The sequence below is a fragment of the Camellia sinensis genome, chromosome 7, assembly GCF_055761805.1.
Source record: "Camellia sinensis isolate YWXY chromosome 7, ASM5576180v1, whole genome shotgun sequence".
Taxonomy (NCBI): Eukaryota; Viridiplantae; Streptophyta; class Magnoliopsida; order Ericales; family Theaceae; genus Camellia; species Camellia sinensis.
This window is the reverse complement of record NC_138967.1, coordinates 55,921,337-55,937,159: the sequence shown is the minus strand read 5'-3', so window position 1 is coordinate 55,937,159 and position 15,823 is coordinate 55,921,337. Positions and strand designations below refer to the sequence as shown.

The window sequence follows — 15,823 nt, the reverse complement described above, 5'->3', positions numbered from 1 at the left end:
TTTTTATTTTGTAATGAAATTTTATTTTTTATTTTTATTTTTGAGTATTTTTTACAACAGAATGTAATATTGATTTTACAATGTATAATGTTGACTATTTTTTAGTATAATTTAAATTTTTTAATAAAGTATAATGAAAAATAAATATATTTTTTGAAATGAAGCAATAAAAAGATAAAATACATTAACTGACCTTAATGAAGATAATTTTATTACAATAAAAAGACATTAAATATATTTTCATTAACTGACATTAAATGAAGATAATTTCATTACAATAAAAAGACATTAAATAAATTTTTTTTTTCAATTTTTCAATTTTTTTCAATTTTTATATTTGTCTAGTCGGAAATAATATAAATATATAATTTTTTTTACAAACAGTTAAAAAAAGGTCACAAAAGACAAAAGAAATAAGCAAAAAATAAAATCACAAAAAAACATATATCCAAACAAAACCTACAAACTTGGAAGGAAAGTTGGTTGAGATTTGCCAAAATAACAAATCACCATTGAAGCATCATTGTTATAATTTAGCAAAATAGCACTATTTATTACCAAATTATAGCAATAATAATGGCAATATAGCAACAACCATTGGAGATGCTCTTAGAGCATCCACAATGGACATGTTAGTGATTGTGTTAGTGTTAGTGGCCAAATTTTAGCTAGCTACAGTAACGTTTGGATCTCGTAATGGAAGTGTTAAGTAGTGTGTTAATGGGTTTTGTTAGTGCCAGTTGTTAACTTCTTTGTTAACTGTGGCTAGCGTTTTAGCCAGCGAGAGAGAGAGAAAGGGGAGAGGGAAAGGGGAACGTGGGAAAGTGTCTTAGGGTCGTCCGACCGAATATCCAGCCGATCATCCCCCCGGACATCTGGACCCTTCACAAAAAAAAAAAAAAAAAAAAAAAAAAAAGTTGCCTCTGATCGGTCAACCGGCCGGTTGACCCGTCGGACGTCCTGCCCAATTCTCCTACCTCCATCCATTGCCCCTTAACAGATATTATTTATATATATAATACACATATTATTTATACCACTTTATTTATTATATATATATATATATATATACACACTTAACACACATCTTAACACACACCTTAACACATCTATTGCACCATCACTCACTCTATAAAATTCACAAACTCTTAACACACCTTAACACATATTTTTAAACTCCACTTTTATCACTTTTTGTCATATAACACACATTTTAACAAATAATTTTAGCTATCCCATTGTGGATGCTCTTACACCCCAATAGCACATAGGTTTTTTTTTAATAAGACTTGCACCAACAGCATTTCACTTCCATTCCATCACAGAATCACTTGTATCTTCTATATTTTTGTAATTTTTTTTCATTTTTCCTACTACATTGTAATTCTTCCTTAAAAATTTAGCACATGCAAGTATTTCTAAAAAAAAAAAAAAAAAAAATTAAATTTTTAACTTGAGCCCTCGTAACAAAATAGTACGAATTAAAATTTAAAAAATATAATTCTAAAAATTCTAAACCAAACAAACAGTTGCTCGTAAAAGTAATGCCAGTGCTCAATTATGATGACTAACACGGTTTCACAAGGCCCCAAAATCACGCTGTAAAGGTTGTTGATGGGGTCCACATTAAAATCACACCACGCCGAGTGTTCAAAGTCGTCGGTGTGCTATATTGACCGCTAGTTAGATTAACTCCTGTTTCAATCAGAGACCCCCCTTTGTTTCTTTCTCATCTCTCAAAAACTCATCTTATTTTTGTCATCTTCTAGGGTTACTGGTGTATTCTTTCATATATTTAGGCTCCCAAATATCAAAGATATGTCTGGTTCAAGTGCTGATGATGCAATTTCAAGCGTTGTGACTGAATCTGAGTACTCATGCCGTTGCTTTTCACTAGCTGAGATACAATCACTGACCAACAATTTTAATGAAGAATTAGTTATTGGGATTGGCGGATTTGGTAAGGTATATAAGGGTTTCATCGACAACGGTGCTACAGCTGTTGCCATAAAGAGGTTGAAAGCAGAGTCCAATCAAGGCGCAGAGGAGTTCTGGAATGAGGTCAAGATGTTGTCTAACCTCCGACACGCTCATCTTGTTTCTCTGATCGGCCTATGCAGCGACTGCGAAGAAAAAGAAATGATCCTTGTTTACGAATACATGGCTCGTGGGACCCTAGCCGATCATCTCTATAAAACAACTAGAAACCAAACTGAAATTACTACTTTTCATCTCACATGGGAGCAAAGGCTCAACATTTGCATCGGTGCAGCACGAGGGTTAGACTACCTTCATACTGGTACTGATCAAAATTTCATACACCGAGATGTGAAGACCACAAATATTCTGTTAAATGGGAAATGGGTAGCCAAGATTTCAGATTTTGGGCTATCTAAGAGCACTGCGAGCCATTCAGCAACCCACGTTAGTACCAGAGTTAAAGGTACATTTGGATATTTCGATCCGGATTATTTCTATACCCGCAGACTAACCAAGAAATCTGATGTGTATGCCTTTGGTGTGGTGTTGTTGGAAGTTCTCTGCGGGAGGCCGCCGGTGGATACAAGACTCGAGGAGGAGGAAATTAGTTTAATCCTTTGGGCTCAACGACACATTAAAAAAGGAAAGGTTGATCGAATCATTGATCCCTCATTGATTGGGCAAATAACACCACAAAGTCTAAAGTACTTTGTAGATGTTGCCTCCAATTGTTTACATACTGGTTCAAAGGAAAGGCCTGCGATGGCTGAAGTGGTAGGGACTCTTGATCTTGCATTGTTGTCACAACGTAAAGGACGATCAGGGGGAATAATCGGAAAGGTGCTTCAGGGTATTGCAACTGTGCCTAAAGGTATGAATCGTTGGTGGAGGGAGAGAAAGGAGAATGGTTTTAAGAGTGGACCATCAAATGATTCATTTTGGGAACCACTTCCAGATAGTGTCACCCGACAACTCCGTCGCTTCTCACTAGCTGATATTCGAGCAGCCACAAATGATTTCAGTGAGGATTGTTTGATCGGAGAAGGTGGGCTTGGCAAGGTGTACAAAGGGTATTTGGATGGGGCGACCGGTATTGTTGCGATCAAAATGTTGGCGACGTTGCAATCAAGGCAAGCCCGGGAAGAAGCTAGGGTTGAGATTGAGGTACACTCCCTACTCGACAGTCACCCCCACATAGTCTCTCTAATTGGATTCTGCAATGAGGAATCGGCGTGTATGATTACATGACAAATGGATCCTTGGAAGATCATTTATTCAAGATAAACCGCGATCCACTTTTGTGGAAAGAGCGACTCAAGATTTGCATTGGTGTAGCACGAGGACTACAATATCTCCATTCAGGTGTGAATCGTGGAGTTATCCACTGCGACATAAAGCCATCCAATATTCTGTTGGACGGGAATTGGGTTGCAAAAGTTACTGATTTTGCAATCTCTAAACTAATACCCAATGACATTGCAAATGAATCATTTACAGTTTCAAGGATTTGTGGCACTTATGGATATATGGCACCAGAGTACGCCATACATGGAAAATTGACAACAAAATCTGACGTATATTCATTTGGAATGGTGTTGTTGGTATTATTGTGTGCCAAGAAGGTACATACTTCCAGCCCGAATGAAGGTGAGGAGTCCGTTGACCGTTGGTTCAAAAGTAGCTGCAAAAGAGGAACCATTGATCAAGTCATTGATCCATATCTGATTGGGAAAATAGCGCCAGAATGCTTCAAGGAGTTTGTCAAGATTGCATTGAGTTGTATTCTTTATCAGGTAATCCAACGACCCTCGATGGATGATGTGGTAATGAGTCTCCAGTTAGCATTGCAATTGCAGGAGACTTGGGAGACTCGTATCGAGATTGGTGTTGAGTTATCTATGACCGAACCTAGTTCTTACAACGTCTTCTCTATTGATGAACTGAGCAACAACGTCTTCTCTATTGATGAACCGAGTAACTTCTTCTCTAGGGATGAGCTGAGCCATCTTCCTTCGGATGCAAGCTGGAGTGGATCAATATCTGACTCGGATTTTGATGAGTTAATCCGTTAGCAAAGAGTCCATGCATCTCTCTGTAAGAGAGCTTGAATTTGATTCTTTTCACTTGTGTATATGTATGTCTTTGTTTCTTATGTGTGTTTAGGATCTTTTTTATATTTGTTAAGTTTATTTATACTAGTGGTTATGTTGGACAATTTTTTCATACTTGAATGTTTTGAAGAGCTAAAAATGTCAACATCAGCGGCACTGATAAATTAATAATCATTAAAGAGAAGAAACAATCATAATTTTATAGACATCATATTTTATTCCCAAAAAAAAAAAAAAAATTAACAATGTACCAACAGAATCTGCCTACAAAATTCTTGAAAGTATGTACCAACAGAATCATAACTTCTACGAATTTGGATCATAACCAAAGCCAAAGTGATTCACTACAAAAGCACCACAAAAATTTCATAACCAAGGCCATTTCAGCTCATAATAAAAACACCACAAAGCCTCCATATCAAAATCACTTCAATTCACAACCAAATCCCACAAAGCCTCATAACCAACCACACCTTGAAAACTACATTTGGAATCAAGAATTAATCAGTGTGTTTGGTTTGAGTTTTTTGAATTAAGTTTTTTAAAAATTGAGTTTTTTAATTTTTGTATTTTTTTTTGTTTTTAGTGAATATTTTTAAATTTTTAAACATTTTTTTTACTTTTTTAGATGCACCTTACTTAGATATATCTAAAAATTAAAAAAATTGTGAAAAAATATTTTAAAATATTAATAAATACATAAAAATATAAAAAATATACTGAATTCTCATTTTTTTTTTGTATTTTTAGTATTTAGTGAATTTTTAAAAGGTTTTTTTCACAATTTTTTTACTCTTTAAGTATATTTATGTTAGGTATGTCTAAAAAGTTAAAAAAAAATTGCTTAAAATATTAAAAAAATTTAGTAAAAACAAAAAAACACGAAACACAAGAAAATAGAATTTTCTGATAAGTTTTTTTGAAAAAATGGAACCAAACAAAGTGAATCGTACTTACAAAACTCTTAATCAACGCAATATAAATAAATAAAGTAAAAGTTTTTTTTTCTTCCTATTTTTCTTTGTTTTTCATAAATTTTTCTACAAATTCAAAAGTCAAGCACAACCTAAAAATATTTCACAACAAAAAAAACTTACTTTTTGTTTAATTAAAAAGGCATTATTATAATAACTACAGAGTATGTTTGTTTGGGCAGATTGGATAATGGGAGATTATAATCCACTGGATTGTTAATCCCTGCATAGATTGTCCCCAGACTATTTAGTTGGACTGGATTTGTATCCCATGTTTGTTTAGTCATAAGATTAGATGTCTAGATTAAACTCTTCTATTGAATCCTATACTTGTTTCGGATATTATGGAGAATGATAAATGCTCAAAAGTTTATTTTGCCCTTTTGAATTATTTATTAAATAATAAGAATATTAAATCTGAATTATAAATTTTATTTTATTTTTTTACTAGAACTTTTTAAAAAATTAAATAAATAGAATATTAATAAAAATTACATAAATTTATTTTAATTTGTAGTTGAGATTTTTAAATTTTATTTTACTTTACTAACTATAATTAATACCATATTATTAAAATAAATAATTTAATAAAGTATAAATAATTTAATAAAGGGGCATTTACACACAAATCCGAAGTATGAACTTATACTCCATTAAGTCCTAACTAAGATTTTTTGAATCTTTAAGTCCCATTAAATTTTTAATAGTCGAAATTACCATTCAAACAATGATTGATTATTATTTATGATTATTTATAAAGGAATATAATGATTTGACATTTATTTTAATTTTTAAAACTTTAAAATATCAACTTTCAAAATGACAAAAACTAAATAAAAAAAAATGTGAAAAAAAAATTTATAAAGAAGCATGATAATGGAACATTAATGTACAAAAAAAAAATTTAAATGAAAAAAAAACCGATAATATTCTCAGTTTTATTGGATAGTTGAATTAAACCAATAAGTAGAAGGACAAAAACGTTTAACCTCATGCTCCGTTTTTTTATCAATTAGTGAAACAATTATCTGAAATATTACTATGCAAAATTGATAATGTTCTTAGTTTTAAAATTTGAGAAAAACTGATAATATTCTCAATTTTACTAAATAGGACTTACTGGTTCAAAAAATTATAGATAGGACCTGAGCTACCGTAACATTTGTAAAAAGGATTTTTATTTAATTAACTATTTAATTAAATAATTTATTAAGTATAATAGTATAAATAATTTAATAAATTTATTAAGTATAAATAATTTAATAAATAAATTTTATTTTTAAAAGATATTAAATAGTAGAGGGTCAAAAATGTAATTTCACTACCTTATCCCATGGGATGAGTTATCATATAGATTGTGTTCCACCCCTATAGAATAGAATAATCCCATAGATTTAAAATTCATAATCTGGAGTAAAAATTTTCAATTAAACAACGGACTATTAATCCGGATAAACTATTAATCCTATCACATACTTAAATCCTTCCAAACAAACACCACCAGAGTAAAGCCACACGGTCGGTAGAAGTGTGGTTCATCTGCATCTAGTGCGGCTTCCACTATCATCCTTTTATAAAGTCCGGATTCTCCATTTCTATTATAAGTGCTTCATAATGGGAAGGAACAAAGTAAAGTCACAGAAGCCATGGAAACAAGCCCTACCATTATACCTCTCCATCTCTACTTTCTTCTACTCCTTTGCCTTCTTTGTCTTGATGTTTCTCTGTCTATGACCAGTGATGCAATTGCACAATGCAACGGATCGATAGCAGAATGTAATGTCGACTTGGAGATGGTGATGGAATCAGAGGTAAGCCGAAAGTTTCTGGAGACAAAGAAGTACATATCACCAGGAGCTTTAAAGAGAAATCAACCAGTATGCAATGGTGGTGCAAGTGGCGAAGCTTACAATAAGACTAGTGGTTGTCTTCCACCACAATCTAACCCTTATAGTAGAGGTTGCTCCAAATATTATCGTTGTGGGGGTGATTCATGATCCACCAAGGTTGGCCTTGTGCATAAGCGCACAAATCACTGCCAAAAGCCCCAATTTTTCACTCATAAATAGAATAAAATTATCCTTTTAATTCTCATTCAAATGAGGGTCTCTATTCAAGTCCAACATCCAAAGAGCCATTTCATTTACATTTAGCAAGAAAAGAATTGAATCTAAAATTCAAGATATATAGATGAGTTTTTTTTTTTTTGAACAAATATATAGATGAGTTTCATAGAAATTTCTCACTGGATCTAGTTTATTTTTATTATGACTTTGGATTTTGTTTTTGGCTTCTTTTTTTTTTTTTCCTCATTATAAATTAGGTTTCGCTAAACTACAAAACAAGGCCAGATTTTATGTTTTTGAGTTCTTATAATGATTTCTTCAGATCTAATGTGCGGAAGCAAATTTTAGCATATAATTTAAGTAATTATATATACAAGTAAATTTTATGTGGATGTGAGTACTTGTTATTTACTCACAATTTTTTCATTTTTTTTTTTTTTTTTTTATGAATATGTATGAAGAATCCATCGTAAAAGTTTGCTTAGGAACCAAAAAGCTCATGCTGGCACTACCCATGTTGCATCCCACTTTTTGATCAAGTTGACATTTTGACACTAGTTGATCTCATTTTTCATATCAAGTAAATGGACAGAAGCTTCATACCATGTAACTCAACTTTAGGAAACATTTGATGAATAATAAGTATTTTGAAAGTTGTGAGACCTTCATACAAAATCAAACTAAATCTAAATCAAATTAAGTTTTATGTTCCAATCAAGTAAGATCAACTACATAAATCTTCTTTCACCATTTGATCTATCTCATATTAGGATTCATATCTAATAGGGATTTTTGTGTTGATTGTCAGGTTACTTAACAATTTAGTTGTGTTCTCAGGTTGCTTGGTAGATTAAATCAGTGAAAAGGAAGAATTTAAATTTAGCATTCATTTACATCATTTTAGAGGGCCAAAAACATATGAATAATTAGTGTAACATTAACCATAAGAACTTATCAAAGGATAGGTCCTAACATAAGTTTGTTAACCCACATTAAAAACTGTTTGGGAAATTAAGTCTTTTAAAATTATCATCTACTGTCAGATAGCCTCACCCTTATATTTAAGATGCGCAAGGGTGTCAATGGTGTGTTCAGCCGTTAGGTAAAATTTTTTTTTTTTTTTTCAATCTTTAAAACATCATCTTTCATTCTATGCATCCAATCTCTATAAATTTGATATTTATGAAATTTATTTATCGAGATCAAACAAATAAGATTCATATTGAATAAGAAATTATGTAAAAATAAAATTAAAAAACTGAGAAATTACTCAAAACTATGAAATTTCTCAATTCAAATTAAAACCGTGAAACTTTTCAATTGCAAAACATGAGAAATTTCTCAATACTACTAAACTTCCTCCAATTCACAATTTTTTGCAGTTGACAAGAAAAAAATGGGTCAAACACCACTTGATAAGTCTCCAGTATGTCATCCAATGCTTTGCTAACTTCATCCTATGAGTAGCGACTGTCAGATTCAAGCTTGTTCAGCTTATCAACAACCTGTGGTGGCACGCGTATGGGCTTTTCTTGGTGTTGCTTATGTAGACTCTTGCGTTAGTGGCAAAAACAACTGGATGGCAATATATGATATGCATTGACTACCTCAATTTGTTTAGGACATGATGGCAAAGGTATTCAATATGCTAGTTTACCTCAAAACCACAGCTCTCGCGATATGCACATCATGACATTGACAACATAATGTGCTAGTTGTGCAACAGAAGATAAGCATCAGCAACTACCTCAATTCCTTCTAGGACAAGATGGGAAAGTTATTCAATGTGCTAGTTCATCAAAGCACAAATCTCGCAAACCTTGCAAGATTCCAATTACCATACACAAATAGCAAGGTTGTTAGTGACTAAGGGTTGTTTTGTGTAGGTTATCTAAGTTGCTTATTTCTTTTGATGCATCTTCTGTTTACAACTTATAATGTAAAAATAACTTGAATAAGTTAAAAAAAGTTGATTATCTGAAAGTTGGGAGAATGGTGCTTTTGACTTCCTACTTTCTAATTATCAACTTTTAACTTACAATAAACTGCACCAAACAAGCCCTAAGAATTTCAATAGGTGAGGGACTGCCTTTTGTCAACTTGGAATGAAGGGACCAAAACAAGGTAATACACGTTTGATTTGCGTTAGCATGATATACCAATGATTATTTTGGTCATTTGATTACACTTGGGACTTCACACGCTAAAAAGTTGAGGTGAAACTTAGGCCTCGTTTGGAAACTTGACTATTTTAGTTGACTTTTTAGTTATTTTTTGAGAAAAAAAATAATAATAATTTGAGTTTGAAATGATTTGTTGATTTTTTTTTTTTTTTGGTAGTTTAATAAATGATTGCGGGAGAAAAAGTGATTGATTAATGTGTAAGATGTAATATTTTATCTTATTAACTATTTTAACTTTTTGTTTCTATATTGGCTATTTTAGTCAAAAAAGTTGCTCCCACATAGGGCCTTAATGTTATATGAGTACATTATATAAGAACTTCGTTTAAAATCCCAAAAAACACATTAAAAAATATCAATATTCACAGTTCAGTTTTTCTCCTTTAACCTTTCACAATATAAGTTTGAATAAAAAAATAAAAAAAAAAAAAAAAAAAAAAAAAAAAAGAAGAGTACCCTATAAGATAAAGTGAGATACGGCCATTCCATGTACCATATTGCTTTGTCATATAAAATGGCAACATTGGCCGACAAAGGGTGGCGAGAGCAAGACAAGAAATCAATCAATCTACCACAAATTTCTTTATTTTAATAGATATCCTCGCCCATTTTTTTTGTCCAACCTAGAATCAAATCTATGCCTTTATGTTGGGTGTCTTTTATTTCTCCTAGTTATCAACCGAAGAGGTGTCTGGTTGTCTGCATCTACTTCTTCTAACTCAAGAACACATTCTCCAGAGGGGGGCCCTCTTCCTTAGTAGTCATTTCTGTTAGCAATGGACTGCCTTCTTGAGATTGTTAGCAGTCTCGTCATTCCTTTTCTTTACCAGCACGACGTCGTCAAATAAAAGGAAATGTCTTATCTTGCCATGCCCCATTCTCAAACTTCTACTTGTGAGGGCCTGAGCCATGGAATTGGATAACAAAACTTTTCTTAGACATTGTTTTTCTTCTTCCTAAGCGTACGCCGCGAGGTGAGACAAAAGAGAAAAAACGGGGAAGGCCTTCTTATTTTGAGGAGAGTACTAAGTAATAAAGAGCTTGCTGGTGAATGTCTCAGAGCAAGGAGAATAGAACAATCAACAAAAGAGAAGAGAAGAGGTCCATGATCAAAGATGCGAGAAGGTGTATCAGTAATCACTCATGCCACAACTAATGCTAATGAATCCTCCTACAATAACAAGGCAAGTTAAAAAGAAGAGATACCGATCAGTCAGGGTACTTCCCTGATAGAGCAGGTAGAGCACTACCTAAACTAAACATTAGAGGTGTTTTTGCTCCCTTCACTTCCGTTTCAAAGTTAAGGACAAGCACCCCTACCAACCAACTCCCAACTCATGGAGATGACTCGGCCTGACATCATCATCCGAAAACTAAAACATGTCAACAGCATTCCGTTCATTTATGCAATATTTACTCGTTTACTTGTTAGCTACCGCTGTTCCACACCCTTGCTTTCAAGGAATCTAAGGAAAGAACGTAATAAGTGGTGAACAAAGTTTACTCGCTCCTTAGAGGAAATAAAAATTGCCTCTACCGCCAAGAGAGGAGATGAATAATTGGCTCGAAGAGGGAAGAGATGCGCCTACTTGCTTTGCTAGAAAGTTAAGTGACTAGTTCACTGTTGAGAGGTTAAAAAAAGAGGACAGATAGGCTAAAGAGGGCTTAAGTGCTAGCTAGTGTTAAAGAGCTTGTTGGATGACGGCAGAGCGAGCAGACTAGACTAACTCCCACTTCTGTATTCCAGTTTACAGAAGGCAAATGGCTGGCTTGTTTGTCTAGTCCCACCTCTTCATCCTAAGCTCTTTTCATCCATACACAAGCATCCTCTTCTCTCTAACAAACAAGTCAACTACCCTATCTCATTAGCAAAGCTAGAGCACATTAGTAGACTGCTTTCTTAGTTAGATAATTGTATTGATAAAAATAAAATATACCTTTTCTCCCGGAAGTCTAGGTTGCTACTCTTCAAGTTAGAGAACTTCCACAATTTGGGGACTGGCTTCCAGAGACCGTTTTGGTCCACACTAGAGAATTCAGTCTCTTGGGCCAGGCTCTATTGGGCAGAGGATCACGTTTCTTTACTCAACAAGCAGGAAACAAGACACTGGCACACTTAATTAGAGAGGTGAACCAGCATCAATTCTGAACCAGAAACAAACCCTTAGTTTTCATTTGATTAGATTAGGCCATAGCTGGATGAACCAAATTGATCCAAAACATAGTCTGACTTGCATGTGCGTGATAGGGGCTTACTTTTGATAAACGAGTTAAAGATAGAGATGACTTGCCATCGCCTACTTGAAAGTCCTCACAAGTACCAGAAAGCGAGATGCTCTAGACTAAATTCATGAAAGGGTGAGCCCCTCTTTGAAAGGTTCTTTGAACTAAATATGCAACCACAGCTCTCTTGTACCACCAATACAAAAAGAACCAACTTTACAGCTTAGTACCTACAACAGGAGTATTGACGGATGGATTCTTTTTTACCAAGAGCTAAAGCACCAAAGCAAGAAAGGGAATATTCACTAACCCAATTGCCCTAGAAGTATAACTTCCCAAGAAATTGACATCTGTCTTTTCCGAAAAGCTCTTTTCCGAATAACAAAGTAGATTTCTTCTCTAAGCAAAGCTACCCTCCCTAAGCTTTAAAAAATGGGGCTAAACTGACAAACCTACCTCTTTCTACGAGTGCTGGAACTTGAGTATTGAAACTGAACTACTAGCTTTCTTCAGTTCCTTCTCTAGTTTGGTTGCAGGTTCAACTCCATTGAAATCTTAACTTACAGTCGTTCCTTCCTTCACTTACAAACCTAGACGTCAAAATCATGATCCCATCCCTTCAACTATCAGTCCATTTAACTAAGAAGGGGGCCCAAAACAAAAACTTCACCATCTTCCCCAGAACCCCATACGTTGACACTTTTTAAAAGGGAAGCTGAATATTTGTTTTTCTTTGGCACCATCCCTGGTTCAGACCAGGATGTGTTCAGAAGTGTACAATCATTCTTGCACGATGCAGCACCAAAAAAAAAAAAAAAATCATATTTTTTAGGAAGAAAGCAACTCTTTCCTATTTTATATTTTTTTAAGGCAGTCGTCCTTCACTTTTTGGGGGGCTAGGAGCATATGAAGCCTTACTTCTTCGCGGGTAACAATGAATAGTTTTGCTGCAAGCCTGCAATATGGCTATGCAGCAAACGTGCACCATCTTGAAAGTGAGGAGTTTGGCACGTTTGAAAACATACAGTCTGAATGCTAATTTTGTCACTAAAACCAAAGCCCAAGTAGGCCGCCACCTAACCATAGCTTTTTTATTTTATTTTTTTGACAAATAAAAAAGATTGCATTATTAAAAACTAAGAAGTTACATGTTGGCGGTACTCAACACCCCTAACATCTTCAAATAATTGGAATGAGATAAAACCAGGAATAGTAGAAAAAACAGTGAAAGACCATTTTGGTTAAAACCTTCTATTGATAATATGCCCGCACACTTGTTTCCCTCACGATTGTTGTCCATAGACTATGACAAATTTTTAAGAGAATCATGCCAACCACAGACGTATTCCAAATCCAGGTTGTTAAAAAAAAAAAAAAATTTAAATTAACAAACAAAAGTCCAATTCCAAAACCCTCACTCATCACAAAATTAGGTTCACCACCTAGATGAATCATGTTCCTCAAATTCAAACTACGAATCAGGTTGAACATGTAACGCAAGAGCAAGAGTAAACCACAATATTTTATCTGCTCAGGACACATACATCAATTTTGTGCCCTAACATTGTCAAACTTGACCCTCATTTATGAACCTAGGTCACAATCTGACTAGACAAACCCTTCATCTAGTAAATCAAAATCTACTTAAAATCAAGTTTCTAGACCAAAAATTGAAGGAACCACCACGACTTGAGCAACCAGGCTAGTTGCCATAACACCTGCAGAAAGAGGACTGTCTTACCAATACCCATACCATACAAGCTTACAGCAAAATGTATTCAGGAGGCACCTACCAGCTTGCAAGAGTAAAGCACAAAAACAGAGACAAAAAAAGGAAATAATTTGGAGGGAAGGGAAGTAAAATAACAAGAACAAGAACTGAGGACCCTCAAAATACGTGCATGATGTCTTTATATGCTTGAATAGACAAGTTGATATGATTCTTGCTATTGTCTCACCAGAAGATTGCAATATGAACTCCGATACCATGTTGAATTATTGGCCATCAACTCATCTAAAAGCTTAGAGAGAGGGCTGTTAAAACCTATCACCTACTTCACCCACTTAAACCTACTCCACTAAACCTAACCCACTACACCACTACCACCTCACCTACTCCACTAAACCTAACCCACTACACCACTACCACCTCCACTTCACCTACTCCTTACCTACTACACACTCACCCTCTTCTATATATAGGAATCATGAATCATTGTAATATATATAACATACAACAATCAATAATACATCAGTTTTTCTTACATGGTATCAGAGCTATAGGTTAAAGATCTTGGTGTTCTTCGCCTTCCGGCGGGCGGGCGGCAACCTCGCCTTGGCCGCCCGCCGGACCTCTACACATACCTTGCCTCCGCTGCCACTAAACCCAATTCAACATTCACCTTCAAGATCAGAGCATCATCACCATCATCCATCTTGGTCACCTACACCAAACACACTCTTTCTCTCTCTGTTTTTTTAATACCTCTCCCTTTTTACTTCCTTTTTCCATCCAACAATACAGAAGATACTTTTGCCTGCATTGTCTCAATCGGAACACCAAGCTCAGCAAGAGAATTCTCCAAAGCTGACCTAGTATGGAGCTTTGCAATCTGCTGGTCATCAAGAGCATGCCCCTTGGACTGCTTCTCTTCAAGCATCTCAATCTGCTGCCACTTTTCCCTCAATGCACGGACTTGTTTGCAAATGAATTCATCTGCATCATTGTTGGGTTGTAGAAAGCAATCTAACCTATGGAAAAGTAGCTGTTGGAGTTGGCACTCATCTCTGGCACTCCTTTCATCCTGCAGATCCAGAAATACAATAATGGATTTTTGAAAACATACTTTTCTCTCTTCCTTCACCTTTTACACCCCACTCCCGCCGACGAAGATCATCGGACTAGTCGCCGTCGTCCACGGCTTCACCGGCGAGTCGAGCTGGCTCATTCAGCTCACCTCCGTCCTCTTCGCCAAGTCCGGCTTCGCTGCAAATCCTGGAAAATTAGTTCATCTGGGATGTGGGGAAGGACCTCCTGTACTGTTTCAGCCATGGAAAGTATGCTTGCTATGTCATCATTTGCAGACTGTGAAGCAGTCCTCAAATGTAAACCACCAGCACCTCCAGGGTATCTTGCAGAACCAGGAGGAGGAATTGGTGAAGTGGATGTACCAGCCTGAGATGGATTCATAGGCCAAAGGCTCCAAGTAGCATCTTCAAGGGCAGTCTGCGCATAGGTTTCTCCTACAGCTGCAAGATGCCTCATCATCATCTGAACTCTCCCTAGTCCAACCGACCCAGTACCAGTAGATGAAAAAAAAAAAAAAAAAACATTCTCACCCCTTTTTTCTGCATGTTCTTCCTACCATCCGGGTTTGCACAACACATTTGTTTTATTCATATCCGGGGATCAACCCCGATCACAATTTTACACCAAAAAAAAAAAAAAAAAAAAAAAAAACAACAACAACAACAAACAAACCCACAAACAACACCAAAACAACCACATCCACAGGCGGGATTTTTCTTCTCTACTCTGCCGCCGGTCTCTTCTTTTTGCCTCCGTCCTGGGCGGTCCTTGACGGTGCTGCCTCCGTGTTTCCCACGCCACTGGGCATGATCACTACTCCCTACTCCTCCACTGCAGCATATGGCGGACCTCCAAATCGAAACATCACGGTGGCTTTCCGCTTCAGCTCCTTGTTTTCTGCCTTTAGCACACTTATCTCTGCTCGCGCATCCTTATACATGCGTTGGAGCAGAGCCAGTTGGGCGTTTAACTGCAGCACCTCATTTGTCCTACTCTGCAGCCGGTGCGACAGGTTTGTGACCGCCGTCATGGTCTCCACACATGACTTCAAAGTATACTGATTGGCCTCAATATCCGTTTGCACCGCCATTTTTTGCTCCACCGACCGCATCGGAAAGTTCAACGGAGCAAAACCAGAGGCGCTTGGTTGAGGTTCACTGGCCACCGCACCAGTTATCTCTCTTGTTGACTCGTTGAGGTCGGGAAAAAGAGTGAGCAGACCACGGGACGAAGAGGCCATATTCTGGGTAGCTGAACGGGAAGACGAGGCCATGTTTTTGGGTTGCTGAGTGTTTCAGCGACGCAGCGATTTCCGACTGGTACTTTCAGAGAAGGATTGGTTACAGAGTGTTACAAAGTTTCTCTCTCCGAAAACGCAGAGTTTTTCAGAGAAGGGTTGGATCCAGAGTATTTTCAGAGTGTTTCAGTCTGACAATGTTCAGAGGTTTCAGCCTGGTTTGGTTTCCACAGCCTCCGC

At 35.9% G+C, this 15,823-nt stretch overlaps 1 long non-coding RNA gene and 1 pseudogene across 2 annotated transcripts; one reads left to right on the top strand and one right to left on the bottom strand.

Moving 5' to 3' along the window:
• The first annotated feature begins 1,664 nt into the window (after nucleotides 1-1,664).
• On the top strand, nucleotides 1,665-4,203 carry LOC114321866 (receptor-like protein kinase FERONIA pseudogene; annotated as a pseudogene). Its single transcript, XR_014335341.1, has one exon. The product of XR_014335341.1 is annotated as a receptor-like protein kinase FERONIA pseudogene (transcript).
• A 2,120-nt stretch (nucleotides 4,204-6,323) lies between these two features.
• Nucleotides 6,324-7,102, bottom strand: LOC145795109 (uncharacterized). The gene is made up of 2 exons (XR_014335345.1): nucleotides 6,976-7,102; nucleotides 6,324-6,891 (listed from the first exon to the last, which is right to left on the bottom strand). It is a non-coding gene; the product is annotated as an uncharacterized LOC145795109 (long non-coding RNA).
• Nucleotides 7,103-15,823: the final 8,721 nt, after the last annotated feature.